A 26,333-nucleotide genomic window follows, 5' to 3' on the forward strand; every position below is an offset into this window, starting at 1 on the left:
TCCACAATGGGACTCGCCGAGTTCATCAGGCAGGGGCACAAAAAACGATTTTTTCATGCAAAAAGCAATCAACCAAAGCATCAATTCAATAGAAATCAATCAAGGCTCTGATACCACTGATGGGTTTGAGCCATAAGAACTTTCCTATGTGCACATGCAAACCCTAATGCTTGGATCTAGGTTTCTCTAAATGAACATGCAATGTTTCCAAGGCTTACAATGCTAGATCTAGAGATAACAATTGAATCATAACACATGAAATCAGATTTAGAAGAATACCTTAAGTTGCTTGCTTGAATCTTCTTGTTCTTGGAGTTTAGAGTCACAATTGTCACTCCTCTAATGGCTTACAAACACCAACTAGCAAGAGGATGATTTGGAGAGAGAGGAGAGATGAGAAAATCGGCTCTAGGGTTTCAATCTTACAAGAGTGGCCGATTTCCCTCACCCATAGGGTCTATTTATACTATGAGCTACTAGGGTTACATCCTTAACCCTAATTGAATAACTTAGGCCCTAAGCAATCCAAGGATCCTTCTAGATATGAGGCTTGGACGAATTTAAGATATCCTAACCCTAAAATTCGGCCACCCTAATATCCATAAGGATTCATAGCCCAAAAACACAACTATCACACATTTGACAGTTTAAGCCCCTTTATTCAATTAACCTCTTTTAATCACCAAATTAATTCCTAATTAATTTATGACTAATATTAATTAATAATATTATTATTCCTTTAATATATTATTCTTATAACATATTAATATAATAATATCTATTCTATCTATATAAATCAACCTGTCAAGTTGCTATGGTGAAGGCAACCCAAAAGGACCATGCACAACCGGGTCAAGTACTTACCAAATATAGTTACGGGCTTAGACACTAATCCAACAATATATATATATATATATATATATATATATATATATATATATATATATATATATATATATATATATGAAGAAGAAGATGTAGAAGTCGATTTTGAAATCATATGGGCATGCATGCTTCTTTTCACTCTTAGCATGGGTTTGATCCCGTATTTTCACCATTTCAAACACATGTAATGTGTTATGGTGAGAATTTACAAACACCAAGAGGAAAATCAAGGATTTATATCCAATAGAGGGCATAGAATCCGAAAAACAAAGAAGAAGATGAAGAAGAAGAAGTAAAGTTGTAAAACCATAAGAAAGGGTTGTAGCTTGTGTAGTAGCTTGCTTGTCTTTGACCTTTAGGAGCCTAGCACCTCAAGTGTGATGCCTCAAATGTATTATAACAAACCAAGAACAAGAGGATGGACTTGAGAGAGAGTCTTGGGAGCTTAAAATCGGCTGGCAACTCTTAGTATGCATCGGGTCACCAATTTTAGGTGTTAAGGGTTTCTTATAATGTCTAGGTTTACATCCATGCAAACCCTAGCCCTCCATGACCCTTCATATTTCATAGGCCCTTTGGGCTAAACCTTTATGGACTTGCATATAGGTTTAGCCCAACTTTAATCAACATGGGTCATGAGTCCAACTACAAGAATTACTGATTTACTTAATCAGTCCCCGTAACTTTAATTAATTTCTTTTGATCACTAAATTAATACCAAATTAATTCTTGATCAATACTAATTAAATAATGTGATTCCTCAATTAATATATTATACTTATAATATATTAATAAATCACAATAACCTCTTCTTCAAGTATCCATCCTATCAAATTGTTCCAGAGTGTTACAACCCAAATGGACCATGCTATTATCGGGTCAAGTACATACCAATTATAGTTATAGGCTTAGACACCTAATCCAACAGTCTCCCACTTGGATAAGTCTAATAACTATAATTGCCAATGTTCTTCAAAACCCGAGCATCAATTCTAGCTCTCCAAAAGCCAATTTCGAATCCTGACGCGCCATTTAGATAAGGGATCATATAATCCTCTATTCTTCAAGATATCATGCAGACAAATACATGGAACATAGTCATACTTATTGTCCAGCAGTTTATTTCCCGATTTCTGATTTGTTCGACATAGAACTTAATTGAACACATCAATAGAGTTCTGACCGGGCCCGACATAAGTCAAAACCAAATCATCGAGGGGCCCAAGATATTGCTTTTAATCCTCTTAGGATAAAAGGAACAGATAAACTTCAACTTATATGCTTGTACTAACTATCAGTTAAATCATACACAACAACACATTTTATAACATCGAGTTACTGATGCGTTTTCGCACTATCAATGCACAACCAACTCATAATTGCCAACTCATATATCTTGGTTTGAAGATTATACGATATTATCATCTCACAATCACTAGTGAAAATTTCCATGAAGTGATTCATGTGGGTGTGGGTTGATCCAATACTCAAATCCTATTTCAAGAGTACTCATGAATGTTGTAGCAAACTTTTGCTATGTCTAACACCTTATACAATCTTACAAACCCTTCATGACAATCTACTTACATAACCTACTTCCAAAGTATGATTGATTGTGGATAGTTTGAATAATCTTATTATTCTGGAAGTCAAAACAAGCAAAATGAAACAATAGTAAATAATTGACACAAGATAGTAACTTTACTTATAAATAAAAAACACCTTGTATTCAATCATCAAATGTCAATTATGTTGGATTAGATATCTAAGCCCATAACTATTATTGGTATGTACTTGACCCGAGAGTAGCATGGTCCATTTGGGTTGCATATCATCAGGACAATTTGTTAGGATGGACTTTTGAGAGAAGGTTATTTATGGTTTATTAATATATTATAAGTTATAATATATTAATATGAAATCATATGTTTTAATTAGTATCGATGAAGAATTAATTTGGAATTAATTTAGTGATCAAAAGAGACTAATTAAATCTATGGGGACTAATTATGATAATTAGTTATATTTATATGTGTTGGGCTTATGATCCATGTTGGACCAAGTTTATGTATGGATACATAAAGAGTTAGGCCACATGAACCATGGATCATAAAACCCATGGGTATGGATTATGGGTTATACCCATGACCCTTGGAATCCTACATATAAATAGGTTACTCCATAGCCAAAATCACCACTTCTTTTCTTAGAGAAATATGGAGGTGTTTTGGTGCATGGAATTCTCTCTCAAGAGCCACCTTTGTCCTAGGTGTGTTGTGATTCCATTTGAGGCATTTCATACTATTGGTGCTAAGCTCTTAAGGCCAAATACATCAAGACTTCAAGCCACATAAAAGGTATGTTTCCCTAACTAGTATATTATATGGTTTATGTCAAATGCATGCTAGTTATAGGTTTAATGCCTTGGAAACCATTTGCATGTATAATAGAGAAAACATAGATCCAAGGTATTTAGGGTTGTATGTGCACCATAGGATGTTGTAGTATACTAAAACCCAACAGTGGTATCAGAGCCATGGGTTGTTTTCTATTATATTTGATGCAAATGTATTTTTTTTCCAAGTTGAAGGAAAAAAAAAGAAAAAAAAACATGAAGTTTGTCAAATTTTATGATAATTACTTGATTTTATGAAAAACTAATTATTTATAAAATTTGAGTCACTTTACTACAAGAGTTGAATTAGGTCAATTTATTAAAAGATAGAATGATATGATTATTTTATTTGTTTTAAAAGTTTGATCTAAATGGTTTTAAGGAGTTACAAATTTTGTCATAAAATTTTGGAACTCAAAAGTTTTTTTAAAGTTATGATCTTAAGAGTTTTGAAACTTCCATAAGTTATGGATGTGAAATGTCTCATTTATTAACTCTTTAGGTTATGAATTCCAAGAGTCTTCAAAGGATAATTGTCAAAGTTTCAAGATTTGTATTAGTTTATATGATTATCTAATTTCTTGAAAATTATTGATGTGAATTATCTTTACTTATGAGTTTAATCTAGATCATAGAAAAATTATTTGATTATTGTGTTAATTGGAATATTTGATCTTAATGGTTTTTATGAACTCCATAACTTGTCCTCAAGTTATGGAAAGTGAAGAGTTTTTCTTTTTAAAGTGTCATTAAGTCTCATAGGTTATAAAAATAGAAGAGTCACTATTTTTAATGTCATCATTAAATGATTTAATGTCTTCCATAACTTGTCCTCAAGTTATGGAACTTGAATTTGTTTTTTCATTAAACTCATAAGTTATGAAAAATCCAAGAGTTTTGAAAGGTTTCAAAACTTGTCCTCAAGTTTTGGAATTTGTAAAGTTACCCCCATGTATACTTTAATTCCAAACTAGACCTTAGAATTTTAAAAGTTTAAAATTCAACCCTTATACTATTATTATAATTTTAATTATATAGATATGTATAAGATAAAGTCGTCTTACCATTAGTAGGCCTCATTCACAAAGCCGGTCTATAAGGGGGGTATAAGGTTACTGCCTATAAAATGGCATTTTAATGGGTGTCCACTCTCACTCACCGCTTCCTTGACCGGTGGAGGGTCGTTAGCCGAACAGGTAGGACAAGGACTATAATTCTCCCTTCATTATAAGTATAATGATAAATACTAAGTAACTAAACACTTATAAATTCTCAATCTTAGTTACTTAGGAAAATGTGAATAAGGTGCTAATCCATGAAATTACACTTTGCACTTTGTTTAAGCTGTTAGTGGAGCGTGTGTGGTTAACCGGCACACTAACCTGGACTTAACAAGGTACGCAAAGGGTAACTTAATGTTTATCATAGTATCGTTGGAGCGTGTGTGGTTAACTGGCACATCGATTGAGGGGTAAATATTAAGGGTACCAAGTATATTTGCATGGTTACTTCACACCTTGTTTTGTGATCCTCGGCATCCCAGTCACAAAACCTGAAGGGCACACTCGAGATTGAAACATGCCATTGAAAAGTTCAATGAATCTCAAAATAATCTAGGAGTTTTAAAACCAATTAAAACCTAATAATACATTTCGTTTATCTTGGTGGAAATTGGTGAATCGTCATTCACCTACCTTCAAATATTTTATAGCTTGGATTACGGCATCCCTCTTCCAAGTTATAAAATAGTTTGTTGGGTCCTAGCCTTAATATATCATATTGGGTGTTATATTAAGGACTTAAATCAACTACGTGAATTTCTCCCATTGTTGATGTCTGGTTTAGACAACAATGATCTTCCCAAACCAAGCTTTCCTAATGAATATGACTTCCCGACTTTGGCTCATGGAAGTCATACTTCTCTTCCTCCACCTCCTCCAATTATTCTCCCTAACCCACAAGTTCAAGGTCACTCAAGCCCTAATGGCAAGCAAGGTCTATGTGTGATCACATCTTAGAGATGAAGTCACATATTGACAAGCCGGGAGAGTTGGGTGTCAAAGTCTTGAGAAAGTTGGATGTTCAATCACTTTCTAAGTCACATAGTGAGTTCCTTTGGGACTACTATGAAACAGACTATGACATGAACCTTAATGATCATATCTATTTGCTTGGTGCTGCTGAATCAGCAATGATTTGGAACGATAGTAAAGCAAATTTGATTAGAAGATCAACTTCCCAAAAACTTAATGGATAGTGACAATTGTGACACTGGAAATCCAGAAAAAGCATTCTCTTCCCAATGGAAAGGGATTGGCCATAGTCAACCCGGTTGACCAAATGGTAAAGATAAAGGCTAAGTCTGAGATAGTCCCATTACCAAAGGGTCCATATGTTTATTTTGCCAAAGGAAGGGGCGTTGATTGCAAAGCTGTCAAATTTACCTAAGGATGTTAAAGTCAATAAGTTTGACTCTACATCAGGTAGAGCCCATTATCTAACTCTGTTAAGTTCTATTCTGAGATCCTCATTACATGATGTGACTGGGTCACATGTTGATGTTTTAAGAATCAAAGAATAGAGAGAAATCTTAAAGGAAGTATATGCTGATTCTGATCGCGAAGGTGGATTTCGATCGCATCAGAATTTTGAGCAGTTGCTTAAGAAGTTATGATATATTGCTAAGGAATAGATAACAACAATTTTCCATGTGGATTGTAAGGATAAATTTTTCCGCAAAGTTTTAAAATAAAAGAAAATTGTTTAATTTTATTTATTTGAAGTATCCTTACAATGGCATTTGTGGAAAATTGTTGCTTATATGATTCCACTGACAGCAATATTGGAAAATAGATTTGATTCTTTCATTTGTGGTAGTGTCTAAATTTACCAAATCAGGAAAGTTCCTCATCGCCCAAGTCTCAATTGGACCACAACTTGGAATCATGCAAGTTGAATATTATGATGAATGAGAACTTTCAAGCATTGGAAAAATCAAGACTAATTACTTGTTCACATGGATGTGTGAGTCAAGTGAAGGACTAAAGGGATCGAGTACACATTCTTGTGCACTGGTCATGTCCACCACAAAGCTCGTTAAGACTATTTGATTTACTAAAGTTTAGTAAATATGGTTATACTTACAAGTTTAAGTATAATTCTAAAACATTGGAAAAGTCTCAATGTATGGCAGAACGAATAGGAAGAATCAAATTAGGCAGAAAGATAAAAGTTTCTCAAATCTGAAAAGATGGGAGAGTACTTTAGTATCATGTTTGTGATCATCTTAATGATTTAGAAATCATATCACAATTAGTCCTCTAAAGGTCATCTTAGTGCATTCTTATGACTAAGAATAGGAGTCATGAATTGTTGAAATGGTTAGATCAGGAAGATGAGTCATACTTCGTTCCAAAACAATTCTTAGAGTCATACTCCAAGATTGTAACTTGAGTGACATATCTTAAAGAAAGGTTTAAAACACTTGTCAAATGTAAGAGTAAAAGTGTCCTACTCTTGTACATTTGAAATTGGTAAGTTGTGATGTTTTGGATAAAACAAAGACCAACTAAGGCCAATTGTGTGAAGTGTTTGTCTTGATAAAGAATCCGCACTATCTCTTGAATATTTGGCAAGATAGTCTTATATGTCAAGAGGATAGTGGGAGTCTTAAAGATCCTAAAAAGAATTTCAAGAACTAATCAATAATAAAACCTGAGGTTCTTCACTAGCACACGAATTGAGGTTTATAACCTATCGTGTTGACATATTCTGTGCCCATTCCAGTTAAAGTTGGCTTTGCATAGGAGTTCTGAAAGTTCTCAATTGGTTGCATAACAACTTGGAAGCAATGGCAGACCCTGTACTGCCAGGTGGCAAGAAGTTAAGATTGCATAAGTTTAGTCCATATGAGTTTGGATTTGTCATTATCCTTGTCTTGTGACTATGGTTTTGACGATTCACATGGATAAGAACACATACACCATAAAATCTAAGGGTCATAAGGTTTCTCTCCGATTCATGAAAATGATGGTGAGGAAACACTTCCACCAAGTAGATTTGAAGCAGATGACAAAAGGTCTAAACTATTGAGACTATGATTACGGCATCCCTTTTCATAGTTCTGAAACTGTTTAGACACACATGCATGCTATCTAAGGAAAGGTGTATGATTTTGATAAAGTTTTATCAAAGCATCTCGTATTAGAAATCTGAACTTTGGTAAGAAAGTCAATAAAGTATTGATTTCTTGAAGTCCAGCTGATTTCTGAGTACATGTCAAAGCTAGTGGGAGCATAAGTGTTATGCTAATAATCATCATGTTAGTGGGAGCATGATAATTATTGTTAGTGTTGCAAGTTAGCAATGTTAATTATAGAAAACAAAAGTTTCAATTCGTGAGGCTGCAGGGATTGAAAAAGTTGTTTTGCTATAATTAAGGGAGAGGATATACTTCATTTAAGTTCTAAAGGCTTAGATTGAGACCTTAATCATCTTTAGTCAAGAATATATATATGAATTTCATGTTGGATTGGTTCAACTTAAGGAAATTCTATATATTGCGTTCTCAAAATTCGATTATGATTACGGCATCCCTCTTCATAGTCAATTTTTGAAAACATGGCAAATAAAAATATTGTAGCAAAAGACTGGTCTAGAATCATGTCTTTATGTGAGACATCATGAACCGTGTACCATTTGCTTTGGGTACAGGATCGATTGCATGTGCTATAATATTTGTCATTTCTAAATTTTTCCAAATGCCCAGAGGCATTAAGAAGGGAAAAGGTCTAGAATTGGATATGACTAAAATGATTAAGCAATTGTCGAGGACAATCTGAGGTTTACCAAAGATTGGTTGCTCAGGGACAGTTGGAAGTATAGTGCTAATTTTGGAAGGAACATATTGACATATTCTGAAAAGAGGCATCTCTTATTCAGAAGTGATAGTCAAAATGAGAATATGGAGTTGTCTCCATAGGTGGAAGTTATCTGTGTAAGATTAGAAAACTTAATGCAAGAAGCATGTCCAAAGCAATGTACTTTGAATATGAGACTTAGTTTCCATGGATTTGATCCCCATTGGAATACCTTATAATGACTGTTGACAAGTCTTTGTGACTTTGTACATATTCATTACAGGAGGGTCAGTGCATATAAGTTTAAAATCTAAACAGATTTCGATAAATGATAGGAATTTGAAATTCTCACATTTTTCGATAAGGATTTGGGAGTGTGAAATTAGAATCATTGAAATTATGTTCAATTGGTTTATTTCACAAAGTAAGGATCATAGACAAACATAGAGTGCATACTTGGTGTATGGCAAAGCTATTGTTTAAGAAAAACATAGTGTACATGCTTGGAGCATGGGACAACTAGTGTTTTTAATTCAAGTATAAAGTTGATAAAACCGAAACAATGAATAATGAGTAATCAGTATGGTGATAAATAAAAGTGTTTATTTATATTCATAGGGTTTGATACCATATTTGATTCATTTATTCTTGTGTTTCACTTTGCATGTTTTGACTTCCAGAATAACTAAGTCGCTCTTCCTGAATGATTAAGTTATTCAAACCATCCACAGTCGGTCATATGTTGGAAGTAGATATGAATCAAGACTGTCATGGGTTGGTTTGTAGAGGTCCAAGTTGGTGGACAAAGTGGTGCTACAACACTCATGAGTGCTCATAAGTTCTGAGTATTGGATTCAACCCGCGCTCATTTGAATCACTTCATGGATTTTATCACGAGTGATCATGAGACGATAATATCTTATATTCTTCAAACCTAGAGATATGAGTTGTTACTATGAGTTGGTTATACATTGATTGCACGAAAATGCATTTGGTAACTCGATGTTATAAAACGTGCCTTTGTGTATGATTCAACAAGTAGTAGAACAAGCCATATGAGTCGAAGTTTATCCATTCCTTTTACCTTCGGGATAAAAGCGATATCTGTGGGCCCCTCGATGATTTAGCGATGGCACATGTGAGTGCTTGGCCAAGCCAGGACTGATTTGATTTGTTCAATCAGTCAGTCATCATAAATCGGAAATCGGGAAACAACAAATGGACAGAGAGAATGATTATAATCCATGTCTCAGTCCATATGATATCTAGAATGGAGGAATATATGATCTCTTATCTAATGGACGCGTCATTGATTTGTTCAGAGTTCGACAGCGGCTTTAAGAGCTACGATTGCTATGCGTCATTGATTTGTGTTGTGATTCCATTTGAGGCATTTCATACTATTGGTGCTAAGCTCTTAAGGCCAAATACATCAAGACTTCAAGCCACATAAAAGGTATGTTTCCCTAACTAGTATATTATATGGTTTATGTCAAATGCATGCTAGTTATAGGTTTAATGCCTTGGAAACCATTTGCATGTAGAATAGAGAAAACATAGATCCAAGGTATATAGGGTTGTATGTGCACCATAGGATGTTGTAGTATACTAAAACCCAACAAATTAAACTTTAACTATTACAAGTTTCTAAAAAAAATCTGTCTAATCATTGAAACTAATATCGTCCTTCAGCCCAATGCACCTTGCATGCAGCAAGTGCTTATCCCTACTGAGTCCCTTTGTAAGAGGATTTGTTGGATTCTTTTCTGACGATATTCTCTTCACCACGAGTAATCCTGCTTCTACATGATGTCTTATAAAGTGATATTTCCTGTCGATGTGCCTGGATCTGCCATGATCCCTTGGTTCCTTGGCTAAGGCAACTACAATTTCATTATAACAGATAATATCCATAGGCTCCATTAACTCTGAGGTCTCTAATAAAGTTCTTCAGCCATATTGCCTCCTTTGCTGCTTCGCTTGCTGCTATGTACTCTGATTCACAAGTTGAATCAACCGCAATTTCCTGTTTGGAACTTTTCCATGTTATCGCTCCTCCATTCAGGGTAAATACCCAGCCCGACTGAGAGGGAAATTATCTTTGTCAGTCTAAAAGTTGGCGTCACTGTACCCCGTCACTCTTAATTCATCACTCCCACCGAGGGTAAGGACCCAGTCCTTAGTCCTCCGCAGGTACTTAAGAATATTCTTTACCGCAGTCTAGTGAGTTCTTCCAAGATTCCCTTGATATCTGCTGACCATGCTCATGTCAAAGGCCACATCAGGGCGAGTACAAGTCATAGCATACATGATCGAGCCAACTGCAGAAGCATATGGTACTCGACTCATTTCTGCTATCTCAGCCTCTATACTCGGACTCTGAGTCTTACTCAGTTTGGTATTACTCTGGATTGGTAAGTCTCCTATCTTGGAATTCTCCATGCTGAAACATTTCAACACTTTGTTCAAGTAGGTACTTTGGCTAAGTCCTATTAGCCTTTTATTCTTGTTTCTCAATATCCTTATCCCTAGAATGTAAGTAGCTTCTCTGAGGTCCTTCATAGCGAAACACTTCCCAAGCCAGGACTTAACCTCCTGCAATGTTGGAATGTCGTTTCCTATGAGCAGTATGTCATCCACATACAACACGAGAAAGCTAACTATACTCCCACTAGCTTTGACATATACACAGGACTCATCCTCGCTTCTCGAAAATCCAAATTCTTTGACTTTCTCATCGAAACAAAGATTCCATCTACGAGATGCTTTTTTTAATCCATAATGGATTTCTCAAGCTTACACACTCTATTAGGGTACTTTGCGTTGACAAAACCCTCTGGCTGATTGATGTAAACATCTTCAACCAACTTCCCATAAACGAAAGCGGTTTTGACATCCATTTTCCGTATTTCATAATCATGAAATGAAGCTATGGCTAGCATAACCCTTATAGATTTAATCTTAGCCACTGGTGAAAAGGTCTCATCATATTCAACTCCAGGAGTTTGAGTAAAGCCCTTTGCAACCAATCGCGCCTTATAAGTGTGTACTTTCCCATCTATATCGGTCTTCTTCTTGAAGATCCATTTGCACCCGACTATCTTACGACCCGATACATTGTCAACAAAGTTCCAAACTTGATTGTCATACATGGACTGAATCTCGATGTCCATCGCCTCTATCCATTTAGCAGATTCAGGGTGTGCCATGGCTTCCTTGTAGCTGTTAAGCTCATCCAAATTTACCAGTGTGCTATCACTGATAAATGTATCACCCTCAGTAGTAATATGGAAACCATAAAACTCAGGTTCCTGTCTAATTCTACGGAAACGCCTCAGAGGTAAGGACTCGTCAATCGGTTCAGTAGGAGTTTCCTCCTTGGGTTGAGCGCCAGTGTTTGACATTCCTTCATCACTTAACTCTTGAAGCTCTTCAAGGTCAATTTGTGTCCCACTGTCCTCTTGGCATATGAGTTCTCTCTCGCGAAAGACTCCTCTCCTTGCAACGAAGACAACATTGTCACTCGTTCTATAGAAGAGATATCAAAAGGATTTATGTGGGTAGTCGATGAAAATACATCTCTCACTACGAGGTTCGAACTTGTCATAGTCTCACGTCTCACGAAAGCCTCGCAACCCCAAACTTTGATGTGATCCAACGACGGAACCTTCCCTGTCCACATCTCATGAGGTGTTTTGGCAACCTTCTTAGTAGGAACTAGATTAAGGATATGGGCGGCAGTCTCTAAGGCATACCCCCAGAATGAGATGGCAGTCTCTAAGGCATACCCCCAGAATGAGATAGGTAACAAAGCTCGACTCATCATAGAACGAACCATGTATAGCAAGGTTCGCTTGCGCCTCTCAGCTACACCATTAAGCTATGGTGTCCTAGGTGGCGTCAGTTGTGAAACAATTCCACATTCCTTAAGATAGTCGTGGAACTCGATACTAAGATACTCTCCTCCTCGATCAGATCTCAGCATCTTTATCTTCCTGGCCAATTGATTCTCTACTTCTTGCTTAAATTTTTTGAACTTTTCAAAGGCTTCTGACTTATGCTCTTTTAAGTAGACATACCCATATCTACTATAATCATCAGTAAAATTCACATAGAAACGGTTAGCATCCCTTGTGGCGGTTCTGAAGGGTCCACACACATCGGTGTGTATGAGATCCAACAAACCCTCACCCCTTGCGCAAGTGCCAGTGAATGGTGACTTTGTCATCTTTCCAAGCAAACAAGATTCACAAGTGTCATCCGACTTTAATCAAATGACTCCAACACTCCATCCTTTTGGAGTTGGGCTATGCGCTTCTTGTTAACATGTCCAAGACGACAATGCCATAAGCATGCTTTATCCAAATATTTGGATGAATCAATATGCAACACATTATTTCCTAAGTTATCTACAACCATCACAGTTTCATATATGTCATTGCAAGGTAATGCTTCAAAATAAAATACATCGTTGTAATAAGCATTAATACTACCAATTTCATTATTAAAAGAAAAGGTAAAACCTTGTCCATACAAACTGTGAAAAGAAATAATATTTCTCGCCATATCAGACGAGTAACAACAATTATTCAGATCTAATTTTAAACCATTACTAAGAAATACAGAATAAACTCCAATCTTGGTGACAGGCGACTTTTTCCTACTTCCCATGATCAAGTTCATCTTCCCTTGCTCCACATCCCTACTTATTTTTAGTCCCTGCAAATCAGAACAAATGTGAAAACCATATCCTGTATCAAGGACCCAAGAATTAGCATGTGATGAGTTATTAGACAAAATAGTATAAATAACTGCAAAGGTGGGCTTGATCTTCCCATCCTTTATGTCCTGCAAATATTTGGGGCACCTTCGTCTCTAGTGCCCTTTTCATGGCAATGGAAGCACTCGGCTTCCTTTAGATTGGAAGAGGGTGTGACAGAACCAACTTTGGTTCCACTAGAAGAGGCTCCATCATGGGACTTTCCGTTATGACTCTTGGAAGGAGTCTTCCTCTTCTTGCCCTTTCCATCTCCAATTTCCAAGATAGGGGCATCGGTAGTAGGAGTAGGAACAACAGATTTTCCTTTAAGAGTACTTTCAGCAGTTCTCAAAAGGCCTTGAAGCTTTCTTAGAGTGACCTCCTCCTTGTCATGGAAGCTATGATTTCATACCTTTCCTTCCTTGCACTTTGATGGTATCTTTTCATCAAATCTTGGTGCATTTCATAAGGCCAAAAGTCCTCATAGGACTTCTGAAGCTCAGCAGTCATGGTAGCAATCATAATACACGACACGTTGGTCGCGTCCCTCTCATGGGCCTTGTATTCAGCAATCTGTTCAGGAGTAGCGGTAGATTCATCAATTTCCCTAAGCTCTTTATCTAGGAAATATTCTTTGTCCTCATAACGAATGGTCATTCTGATGTTTCGAATCCAATCATTGAAGTTCGATCCATCAAATATGACCCTCCACACAAGTTCATGAGGGAGAAAGAGCCTGAAGGGTTTGGGTTTGAAGCAATGTTGGAAGACATATGAAAAGAAAAACAAAGTTTAGATTAGATAAAGATCCTTAATATATCACCCAAATGAAATATTAAGGCTAGGACCCAACACAATATTTTACAATTCGGAAGAGGGATACCATAATCCAATTGCAAAATATTTGAAGGTAGGTAAATAACGATTTACCAATTTCCACCATGAAAAACAAAATTGATTATTATTTTTTAATTGGATTGAAATTCCTAGATTCTTTTGAGATTCATTGAACTTTTCAATGGCATGTTTAAATCTCGATTATGCCCTTCAAGTTTGTGACTGGGATGCCGAGGATCACAAACAAGGTATAAATAACCATGCAAATTAGCTTGGTACACTTAATGTTACAAATCATCCAATTAATGTGCCAGTTAACCACACACGCTCCATTGATCCATGATTAACATCAAGCTACCCTTTTCCACACATTTTTAGTCCCAAATTAGTGTGCCGGTTAACCACACATGCTCCACTAACAACTTAACAAGGTGCAAAGTGCAATTTCATGGAATAGTACCATTTTCACATTTTTCCTAAAGTAACTAAGATTGGGAATTTATAAAAGTTTAGTTACTTTAATAATTATCATTATACTTATTAATGAGAATTAGTGTCCTATCCTACCCGTTCGGCTAACGACCCTCCACCTGTCAAGGAACCGGTGGGTGAGAGTGGACACCCATTAAACCACCATTTTATAGGCAGTAACCTTATACCCCCTTATAGACCGGCTTCGTGAATGAGGCCTACTAACGGTAAGACTGACTTGTCTTATACATATATATAAGTATTAAGCTTTAATATTATAATAGTATAAGGGTTGAATTTTAAACTTTTAAAATTCTAGGGTTTGGAATTAAAGTTTCATTAATGTGACTTGTCTAAACTTTTGAAATTCATAACTTATGAACTTTTATGTTCCATGAATGCTACCTTTCAAATTCCAAACTTGAGGACAAGTTATGAAACCTTCCAAGACTCTTTGAATTCTATAACTTACATTACTTAATGGTTTCATAAATAAAGACTTTTCTGTTCCATAACTTGAGGAAAAGTTATGGAACTTTTCAGGAACACACATAGATCAAATTAACTAATCCAATTATGATAGGATGATTTTTTACCAACTTGACCTAATTTGTTCATGTTACATGATAACTTCAAATTATACAAATAACTAGTATTTACCAAAAAAACAAGTAGTTATCTCAGAATTTGACAAACATCATGTTATTGGATGGGGATTAACATTACCATATCATTAAAATCGAATTTTATGAACCAAAAAAGTTTGTGGTAATGTTCCTAATCCAAATCAGGCCAAAAACTCAAAAAAACTGCCATCAGATGAGCCAACTCGTCGAGCCAGAATTTGGACTCGTCGAGTTCAAAGCAAAACTCATCCAACTCGTCGAGTCCATATATGGACTCATCGAGTCCATTAGAAAGTGGCTAGAAAATTCATTTTTCAACTTTGAAAATCACACATTTACATCAATATAATAGAAAACAATCCTATGCTTTGATACCACTGTTGGGTTTTATGTACTCTAACATTCCTATGGTGCACATACAACCCTAATGCTTTGGATCAAATTTTTCTCTAATTGTACATGCAACATTGTTTTTCCAAAGCATAAATCCTAAACTAGCATGCAAGGTAACAATTTAAATCATAAAACAGTTAGAGGATTACCTTGTGTAGTAGCTTGCTTGTCTGTGACCTTTAGGAGCCTATCACCTCAAGTGTGATGCCTCAAATGTATTATAACAAACCAAGAACAAGAGGATGGACTTGAGAGAGAGGCTTGGGAGCTTAAAATCAGCTAGTAAATCTTAGTATGCATGGGGTCACCGATTTTAGGTGTTAGGGGTTTCTTATATACTCTAGGTTTACATCCATGCAAACCCTAGCCCTCAATGACCCTTCATATAACATAGTCCCTTTGTGCTAAACCTTTATGGACTTGCATATAGGTTTAGTCCAACTCTAATCAACATGGGTCATGAGTCCAACTACAAGAATTACTGATTTACTTAATCAGTCCCTGTAACTTCAATTAGTTTCTTTTGATCACTAAATTAATACCAAATTAATTCTTGACCAATACTAATTAAATAATGTGATTCCTCAATTAATATATTATACTTATAATATATTAATAAATCACAATAACCTCTTCTTCAAGTATCCATCCTATCAAATTGTTCCAGAGTGTTACAACCCAAATGGACCATGCTATTATCGGGTCAAGTACATACCAATTATAGTTATGGGCTTAGACACCTAATCCAACAGGTTTTGTGTTTAGTTTTAAGATTAAGCTTTGGCACTTTATAACCTAGTTGGTGTATTCACATATCAATGTGACTGCTTAGCACAAGCTAAGTTACAACTAAATGTTCTGAGGGAGTTATTAAGTCATGATCTAGTTCAACTTGTGACATCTAAATCCAAGTTACGTGCATATATGGAAATGATGAGGTTCTAGACGAGTCCTAACCTGAGTTTTTATGGATGTGACAGTCTCCCTGGTTGTAGAAATTTCGTCCCGAAATTCAACTGGCAGTACAACTGGTTCAGACATAATGAATACTTAAGGATATTTGTTCTTCATGAAATCCTCCCATTCCTGTGTAAACTCAGGTTCATGCTTATAATTCCAACGAACTTTCACATTCGGAATTTTTCTTCGTTTAATCTGCTTAACTTATCGATCAACGATTTCTATGGGTCCATCCATAAATTTTAGTCGATCATTATTTTGGAGGTCCTCGAGAGGTACGCGTAGGGATTCCTCTGCCAAGCACATTTTGAGGTTTGACACATGGAATGTCTCATGTATCGCACTCATATCTTCTAGTATCTTGAGCTTATATGCTACTAGACTGATCCTTTCAGTAATGTCGAGGGGTCCTACATAGTGAGGACTTGGTTCTCCTCTTTTTCCAAAGTGTACAGCTCCTTTCCATGGAGATACTTTTAAGAGTACTTTGTCTCCCACTTGAAATTCCAAGGGTTCCTAGGCTTATCAACATAGCTCTTCTGGTGATCGCGAGCAAACTTTAGTCTATCACTTATTATCGTGATCTTATCAGTGGTCTCTTGAACTATAAAGCCTTGTTAATTTCCTATTGCCAATTTCCAATCAACAAAGTGGTGATCGACACTTAAGCCCGTACAGGGCTTCGTAGGGGAGCACATTTAACACTGCCATGATAGTTTATATTATAAGAAAATTTAACTAATCATAAAAGGGTATTTGTTAGAAGTTAAGGATCGAAAGATTCTATAATGAAAACGTCAACATCAGAAGTGTGATAAAGGATTTAAACAACAGAGAGTAAATAAGATCTGATTTGATTAATAAGCAATAAAGAACAGTTCGTTACAAGAGTTCGAAACTATTCAATGAAAATGCTCCTAAGAACAGCATGCTTATTCTACTAATAAGTCCTCTATATATATAGGGTGTGAAAAGAGAACTTGAAAGGATACATAAAATTCTGAACACATCATACTAAATTCGGCATTATACAAAGACATAATACAATTCAGAAATCTACAACATTGACACAACAAATTCCGAAACCTAACAATCTTCCCCCTTTGTGTCAATTTGTAGCAGTCGTAGTCTTTATTTCTTCTTTCATTTGAACTTCTAAAACTTTTGGAATATTCTTCAAAATAATCATTTTGATTGATATATACCACTTTATCATATCAGAAACGCACTTTGTATCTTCAGCAAGATTTGACTTGTTCGCTTCTGCCCTCGCTAAGATTTGATTCAGAGTTGCTGTAGAATAATAATGCTTATCTCTTAGATAAAATAGACGAGTCTTAATCAATTTTTCTTCTTGAGTCTTGTAAGCAATACTCCATTTTTTATCAATTGTTCCAGCCTTAATATTATCAACATTATCTGGTTGTTCAAAAGGCTTCGGAATTGGTTTTACATTCAGCACTACTGAAATATCAACATCCATCTTAGACATTTCCAGAATATAACATATGATCAATTTCCTCATATGCTGATAAATTGGCTCATACTTAGCCACATCCTTTCCAACAATGTTGAACATTGAAATCCAATCAGAAGGGATAAGAAATCGAAAATCAACCAGAGTAAACTCATGAATGATGTGATTTTGACCTCTGTAAGCTTTGAAATGAATATTCAGATATCCATCAACCTTTTCCAGAAGCCCAACCTTCAGTCCTACAAGCCTCTTCAAACTCCAGGATTCATATTGTGGCTTAGAAAACTTCAGACAAAACAAAAAGAGTTTCTTATTTGTTGCAACATTTGATAGAGGAACTTTATCTATATTTTCAAAGCATACGAATAGAAAAACTCTAGGAGTGATCAGAAAATCCAATTGACACTCAAAATCATTGTTAGTATCAAAGGATGTCTTCGGTTCTAGCCAAAACAAGTTTGGATCATCTATTGCTTCATTTTGCATCCGATCAAGCGTCCATTCAGGAAATAACACTTTCTTGCTTGCAAGAATTTTTTCATCATTTTTAAGTTCTTTCCATGTCGAATTTCGCTTTTTAGTGCATTAAGCTCACCTAGCTCATTGTCTCTTTTCTCTTTCTCAATTCTTTCCTTCTCAGTCATTTGTAGATTTAACTTAGAAACTTCTGCAGTAACAATGTTTACATTTCCTTTTCCTAATCTGTAAGTTACATTAACCTTTCGACCAACCTTAACTTCCTTCATATCCTTCATCTTTTCAGAAAGTTTTTTCTTTTCAAGCACAACCTTGTCAGCATCAATTGTTTTCTCTATGAAACCTGTTTGATAAGGATCTTTAAAATTCACCTTCGGTTCTCCCCCTTGTTTCGCAGAAGCCCCGCTTCTCAGAAAAATTTGAATATTACTAAGCTTCTCCATGATCGGTTTCAACTTGCCATCCATTATTTGACTAATATAGGCAACAAATGGAGCATACCTGGATTCAACAACTGTTTGCTGATTTTAAAATTTCTACCTTGAACCAGATTCATCTCTTCTTGAACTTTTTCAAGATTAATGGAAGCATTCTTGAGTTCCTCTTTCAACACTTTCACCTTCTGAGTTTTTATAGAAAATTCATCCATTATTTTGTTTTTATCAGCAAGATCATTTTGCATGTGAATAATCATATTGGAAATGGATGTATGATGATCTGCATTATCCTTCTGAATTTCAAAATGTAAAATGGACAAAGCCTCTTTATCTTATTGCAATGAAATACGAAACCCTTCAATTACTTTATTCATATCAACAACACTCTTCTCCGAAGTAGTTCTGAAATCCTTCATAAACTCTTGCACTTCAATCAAAATCTTCTCAACATTTTGTTGGGATTTGAGCATTCTAACACTCCTATGGTGTACATGCAACCCTAGAAACCTTGGATCTATGTTTGACTAAGATACATGCAAAATGATTTTTCCAAGGTTCATAATAACTTGCAATACAAAAACAAGTAGAATAACATACCTCTTAGAAGCTTGGATTCCTTGATGACTTTGTGAGCCTAGCACCCCAAATGTGACGCCTCAAATGCTTCCACAACACCACAATTCTTGGAATAACCTTGAGAGAATTACACTATACTCAAAATTTGGCTAGCCCTCTAACTTGCTTGTAGTAGTGCCAATTTTGCTAGACAAGGAGCCTTTATATAGTTGTGACACAATTAGGGTTACACCATGTAAACCCTAATTGTCATGGCTTTCCATATTCCATGATCCATGGGTTTGTAACCCCATGGACGATCCATGGAGCACTTTATGGGTTTTAACCCAATCCATACAAACCATGGATCATTAGCCCACTATACAAGAATAGATTATTTACATAATCAACCCCATATATTTAATTAGTCTCTTTTTGATCACTTAATTAATTCAAGATTAATTCTTTGATAAACACTAATTAAATAATATTATTAATATATTAGTACTTATAATATATTAATAAACTTAAGTGTCCTTTCTCTAATTTTGGTCTATCCAGTTATTGCAATGCCATGCAACCCAAATGAACCATGCCGGGTCGGGTCAAGTACATACCAAATATAGTTATGGACTTAGACACTATATCCAACAGTCTCCCACTTGGATAAGTCTAATAACTATAGTTGCAAATATGACTTCAGAATCCGACTAGCAATCATATCTCTTTCAAAGTCTCTTGGAACTAAGATGATGATGATGATACGCCATTTAAGATAAGTGATCATATAATCCTCTGCTCTCAAGATATCAGCCGGGCAAATACATGGAACAATGTCGTACTTATTGTCCAGCAGTTGTTTCTCGATCTCTGATTTTTTTGACATTGAACTAAATTGAACACATCAATTAGGTTCTGACCGGGCCCGGTGCATAGGTCAAAACAAAATCATCGAGGGGCCCAGATATCGCTTCTAATCCTAGAAGGAACAGATAAACTTCGACTCATATGCTTGTACTGACTACTTATTGAATTATGCACAAAAGCATGTTTTATAACATCGAGTTACCAATGCGTTTTCGTACAATCAATGTATAACCAATTCATAGTCAACAACTCATATCTCTAGGTTTGAAAATTTATATGATATTACCGTCTCACGATCACTCGAGATATATTCCATGAAGTGATACAAGTGAGCGTGGGTTGAGTCCAATACTCAGAACTTATGAGCACTCATGAATGTTGCAGCAACCATTGCTATGTCTAATACACCTTACACAATCTACAAACCCAATTCATGTCAGTCTTAATTCAATACCTACTTCCAAAGTATGACTGACTGCGGAGAGTTTGAATAATATAATTATCCTGGAAGTCAAAACATGCAAAATTGAAACAATAGTAAACGATTAACATAAGATAGTAACACTTTACTCATAAATAAATAACAACTTTTATTTAATTATCAAATGTCAATTACATTTTACAAGTTTCACAAAACTATCTAATTATTAAAACTAATATCATCCTTCAGCCTAATGCGCCTCTCATGCTATAAATGCTTAACCCTAGTCAGTCCCTTCGTGAGGGGATCTGCTGGATTCTCATCTGATGATACCCTCTTAGCCACGAGGAGTGCTTCTTCTATACGATGTATAATGAAATGGTATTTTCTGTCAGTGTGTCTGGATCTCCCGTGATCCCTTGGTTCCTTAGCTAAGGCAACCGCACTTTCGCTGTCATAGAAAATTTCCATTGGCTCTTTTATAGCTGGTACAACTCCAAGGTCTCCAATGAAGTTCCTTAGCCATATCGTCTCTTTTGATGCCTCGCTTGCTGCTATATACTCTGATTCGCAAGTTGAATCAGCTACCGTCTCCTGTTTGGAATTTTTCCAAGTAATTGCTCCTCCATTTAGGATAAAGACCCAACCTGACTGAGAGCGAAAATTATCCCTATCAGTCTGAAAGCTAGCATCGCTATATCCTACGGTATGGACCCAGTCCTTAGTCCTTCACAGATACTTGAGAATGTTCTTTACCACAGTCCAGTGAGCCTTGCCAGGGTTCCCTTGATATCTATTGACCATGCTCAAGGCAAAGGCCACATCAGGGTGAGTACAAGTCATAGCATACATGATAGAGCCCACAACGGAAGCATATGGTACATGACTCATCTCAGCTATCTCAGCCTCTGTACTCAGACTCTAAGTCTTACTTAGTTTGGCGTTACTCTGGATTGGTAATTCCCTTTTCGTGGAATCTGATGGGTTTTGAGCATTCTAACACTTCCTAAGTGTACATGCAACCCTAATAACCTTGGATCTATGTTTGTCTAATTATCATGCAAAGTTGAATTCCAAGGTTATATTCCTATCTAGCATACATGGGGAACAAATTTTAACTTGCATGAAAGATAGAATAACTTACCTTGTTGTTGCTTATGATCCTTGAAACCTTGTGAGCCTAGCACCCCAAGTGTGATGCCTCAAATGCTTCACACAACACCAAATGCTTTTGGAGTAAACTTTGAGAGAATCTTACACTTGCAAAATCGGCTCTAGCCCTCTTGTTTCTTATGTGTAGCCTATTTTGGTGGAGAATGGGTTTCTTATATAGTGTTGACACATCTAGGGTTACACCATGTAAACCCTAATGTGTCATGACTCTTCACTTTCATGACCCATGGGTTTGTAACTCCCATGGAGCATCCATGGAGCATCCTATGGGTGGAACCCAACTTGATAATCCATGGAGCCTCTTAGCCCACTATATAATATATGGAAGATTTACATAATCTACCCATATATTTAATTAGTTATCTTTTGATCACTTAATTAATTCTAAATTAATTCTTGATCAAACTAATTAAATAATATTATTAATATATTAGAACTTATAATATATTAATAAACCATAAGTGTTATTTCTCTCATTTTAGTTTATCCAATTGCATGGTGCCATGCAACCCAAATGGACCATGCCGGGTCGGGTCAAGTACATACCAGAAATAGTTATGGACTTAGACACCTTATCCAACAGTCTCCCACTTGGATAAGTCTAATAACTATAACTGCAATACTTCAGGAACCGATCGGCAATCGTAGCTCTTCCAAGGTCTCTCGGAACTGAGAAGATGATGATACGCCATTTAAGATAAGTGATCATATAATCCTCTGTTTTAGATATCAGCCGGACAAATACATGGAACAGTGTCTTACTTTGTGTCCAGCAGTTTGTTTCCCGATTTCCGATTTGTTTGACAAAGAACTTAATTGAACACATCTACTTAGTTCTGACCGGGCCCGGTACATAGGTCAAAACAAAATCATCGAGGGGCCCAGATATCAGCTTCTAATCCAAGAAGGAACAGATAAACTTCGACTCATATGTTTGTTCTACCACTCATTGAATTATACACAAAAGCACGTTTTATGACATCGAGTTACCAATGCGTTAACGTAAAATCAATGCATAACCAACTCATAAGTAACAAATCATATCTCTAGGTTTGAAGACTTATATGATATTACCGTCTCGCGATCACTCGAGTTAAATTCCATGAAGTGATTCTAGTGAGCGTGAGTTGAGTCCAATGCTCAGAACTTATGAGCACTCATGAGTGTTGTAGCCATGTCCAACAACTTAGACCTCTGCAACCAATCATGACAGTCTTGATTCATACCTACTTCCGACATATGACCGACTGTGGAGGTTCGAATAATATGATATACCAAACATAATTATTCTGGAAGTCAAAACATGCAAAAGAAATATAGTAAACGGTCGACAAGAGATAGCAACACTTTACTCATAAATAAAACACCTTTTATTCATCATCTAATGTCAATTACACTTTACAAATTTCAAGGTTATCTAACTACTAAATCTAATATCATCCTTCAGCCCTATGCTCCGAGCATGCTGGAGATGCTTAACTCGAGTCAGTCCCTTCGTGAGGGGATCTGCTGGATTCTCATCCGATGATACCCTCTTTGCCACGAGGAGTCCTTCTTCTATTCGATGTCTGATGAAATGGTATTTTCTGTCGATGTGTCTGGATCTCCCGTGATCCCATGGTTCCTTGGCTAAGGCAACTGCACTTTCACTATCACAGAAAATTTCCATTGGCTCTTTAATAGCTGGTACAACTCCAAGGTCTCCAATGAAGTTCTTCAGCCATATCGTCTCCTTTGCTGCCTCGCTAGCTGCTATATACTCTGATTCGCAAGTTGAATCAGCCACTGTCTCTTGCTTGGAACTCTTCCAAGAAATTGCTCCTCCATTTAAGGTAAAGACCCAGCCTGACTGAGAGCAGAAATTATCCCTATCAGTCTGAAAGCTAGCATCACTATACCCTACAACTCTCAAGTCTTCACTCCCACCGAGGGTAAGGACCCAGTCCTTAGTCCTCCGTAGGTACTTGAGGATATTCTTTACCGCAGTCTAGTGTGCCTTGCCAGGGTTCCCCTGATACCTGCTAACCATGCTCAAAGAAAAGGCTACATAAGGTCGAGTACACGTCATAGCATAAATGATCGATCCTACAGCCGAAGCATAAGGTATTCGACTCATTTCTGCTATCTCAGCCTCAGTACTAGGGCTTTGTGTCTTACTCAATCTGGCGTTACTCTGGATGGGTAACTCTCCTTTCTTGGAGTCCTGCATGTCGAATCTCTTCAGCACCTTATCCAAGTAGGTACTCTGACAAAGTCCAATTAGTCTTTTACTCTGGTCTCTCAAGATCCTTATCCCTAGAATATAGGCAGCTTCTCCTAGGTCCTTCATAGAGAAACACTTCCCAAGCCAGGACTTAACTTCCTGCAGAGTTGGGATGTCATTTCCTATGAGTAGTATGTCATCCACATACAATACCAAAAAACTAACTATACTCCCACTAGCCTTGACATATATACAAGATTCATCTTCACTCCTAGAAAAGCCAAATGACTTTCTCATCAAAGCAAAGATTCCATCTGCGAGGTGCTTGCTTTAACCCATAAATGGATTTCTCAAGCTTACACACTCTATTAGGGTACTCTGTGTTGACAAAACCCTCTGGCTGACTCATGTAAACATCCTCAGCCAACTTTCCATTAAGGAAAGCGGTTTTGACATCCATTTGCCATATTTCATAGTCATGAAATGCGGCTATGGCTAACAGAACCCTAATAGACTTAATCTTGGCCACTGGAGAAAAGGTCTCATCATAATCAACTCCCGGAGTTTGTGAGAAACCCTTTGCAACCAGTCGTGCCTTATAAGTGTATACATTACCATCCATGTCGGTCTTCTTCTTGAAGATCCATTTGCACCCTACAGTCTTACGACCTGGTACATTCTCAACCAAGTTCCAAACTTGATTGTCATACATGGACTGTATCTCGCTGTCCATTGCCTCTTTCCACTTGGCTGACTCAGGGCCTGCCATGGCTTCCGCGTAACTGTTAGGTTCATCCAGACTTATCAGTGTCTCATCACTGATAAGTGTATCACCTTCCGCAGTAATATGGAATCCATAGTAATGCTCAGGTGCATTCCTAACCCTTGTGGAACGCCTTAGAGGTACAGACTTGTCAATTGGCTCAACAGGAGTTTCCTCCTCAAGTTGAGTGTTAGGGTTTGAAGTTCCTTCACCACTTGACTCTTGAATTTCTTCAAGGTCAACTTGCCTCCCACTGTCTCCTTGGCTTATGAACTCTCTCTCTCTCTCGAAAGACAGCCCTCCTAGCTACAAAGACCACATTTTCACTAGGTCTGTAGAAGAGGTAACCAAAGGATTGTTGTGGGTAGCCGATGAAAATACACCTCTCGCTTCGAGGTTCGAGCTTATCATGAGTCTCGCGTCTCACGAAAGCCTCGCAACCCCAAATCTTAATGTGGTCTAGTTTGGGTACTTTACCCGTCCACATCTCATGAGGAGTTTTGGCAACTTTCTTTGTAGGGACTAGATTAAGGATATGGGCGGCAGTCTCTAAGGCATACCCCCAAAGTGAGATTGGTAGCGAAGCTCGACTCATCATGGAACGAACCATATCCAACAAGGTTCGATTACGCCTCTCAGCTACACCATTCAACTGCGGTGTCCTGGGAGGTGTCAATTGTGAGACAATCCCACATTCCCTAAGATAGTCGAGGAACTCTGAACTAAGATACTCACCACCTCGATCGGATCGAAGCATCTTAATGTTCCTGCCCAATTGATTCTTGACTTCCTGTTTAAACTCTTTAAACCTCTCAAAAGTCTCTGACTTATGCTTGATTAAGTAGACATATCCATATCTACTGTAATCATCAGTAAAAGTCAAATAATAACGATTAGCATCCCTTGTGGCTTGTTTGAAGGGTCCACACACATCCGTGTGTATAAGATCCAACAAACCTTCACCCCTCTCACAGGAACCTGTGAAGGGTGACAATGTCATTTTTCCAAGTAAGCATGATTCACAACTATCATCTGACTTTAGGTCAAATGACTCCAAGACTCCATCCTTTTGGAGTTGGCCTATGCATTTCTTGCTTATATGTCCAAGACGACAATGTCATAATGATGCTTTATCCAAGTTATTATCATTAACAGAATCAATACACAATACATTATTTCCTAATTTATCAACCACAGATACAGTTTCATACACACCATCACAAGGTAATGCTTTAAAATAAAGAACATTATTAAAGAAAGCATTAATCGAACCAACTTCATTATCAAATGAAAAGGTGAAACCTTGTTTATACAATGCATGAAAGGAAATAATATTTCTTGCCATTTCTGGCGAATAACAACATTTATTCAAATCTAAACTAAACCCACTACTTAGCGATAAAGTATAAACTCCAATCTTGGTGACAGGTAAAGCTTTCCTATTCCCCATGATTAAGTTTATTCTTCCATGCTCCACATTCTCATTTCTTCTTAGTCCCTGCAAATCAGAACAGATATGAATACCACAACCGGTATCAAGGACCCAAGAGTTAGAATGGGGTGAGTTATTAGATAAGATAGTGTAAATACCTGCATGGTTGGGTTTAACTTTCCCATCCTTCACATCTTGATGGTACTTTGGGCAGTTCCGCTTCCAATGTGACTTTTCATGGCAATAGAAGCATTCAGCCTCTTTTGGGTCAGAAGAAGGAGTGACGAAACCTTTCTTGGTTCCACTTGAAGAAGAGCCATCAAGGGTCCTAGCCTTGGTACCC

This window comes from Lactuca virosa, chromosome 5 (assembly GCF_052849685.1).
Source record: "Lactuca virosa cultivar CGN04683 chromosome 5, Lactuca_virosa_CGN04683_v6, whole genome shotgun sequence".
Taxonomy (NCBI): Eukaryota; Viridiplantae; Streptophyta; class Magnoliopsida; order Asterales; family Asteraceae; genus Lactuca; species Lactuca virosa.